Genomic DNA, 840 nt, shown 5'->3' with positions numbered 1-840 from the left:
TAAGAGTTTTGCCCCTAAATGTCTTGAATCAGCAAAGACTTTTCCATTTTGCATATTCTAAGAAGCCCCTACCCTAGCAAAATATATGAATATGTCCTTGAACCACTTCCCCTTAAAAAATTGTTGTTAATTTGAACAGCCTTCAGAACAAGCTGTAAATGATAAATGCTATTTTTCTCACACTATCACAGAATAGTAAAATCAATTTTTAAAAATCAATATTTTTACTAAATTACTGMTTGTTGTTAGTAAAAATCAGGATTTTTAAAACCTCTTAAAAGCTTAACCTCTTAAAATTTCAAGTGAATTTTACATGATCCCCTCTGCTCCCCAATCAAATTAACAGATACAGCCTGTACACTCATCAGTGAATTTATGCCTGTTTAAATGCCTGGCTTGAAGTGCTAGCTCAGCTGAGATTAAGAATAGTTTAGTCATCACTTTCAATGAGGCCAATACCTCATCTAGGGTTTCATGTGTGAGGCCAAGACTCCTTTGGCTTCATCTGGAGATTATTAGTATTCAGCATCTTCTAGAAATAGGTCTATTTTTTACCAGCCATGGCAGTAACTGATATTTTACATATTTCAGGGGATCTGGAAGGTAAAGTCAAATGGCTGGACAACTTTCAGAAGTTGATGTAGCTGCATGAGGTCAAATCTGGGATCGTGACAAGAGATTCTTTGTCCCAGAGGTAAGCAGTGTTTCAAAACGATGTGTTTCCTCTGGGAAGGTTTGGTTTACTATCTATCCTTACAACATGGTCTAATATTGGTCTGTTGTCTATACCCTAGCTACTGCAGATAGCTCTGCTCCAACAGGAGGAGCTGGAGCCTGAGC

The sequence above is a fragment of the Nothoprocta perdicaria genome, unplaced genomic scaffold (assembly GCF_003342845.1).
Source record: "Nothoprocta perdicaria isolate Ctin4 unplaced genomic scaffold, notPer1 scaffold_160, whole genome shotgun sequence".
NCBI classification, from domain to species: Eukaryota; Metazoa; Chordata; class Aves; order Tinamiformes; family Tinamidae; genus Nothoprocta; species Nothoprocta perdicaria.
This window is presented reverse-complemented; position numbering follows the sequence as displayed.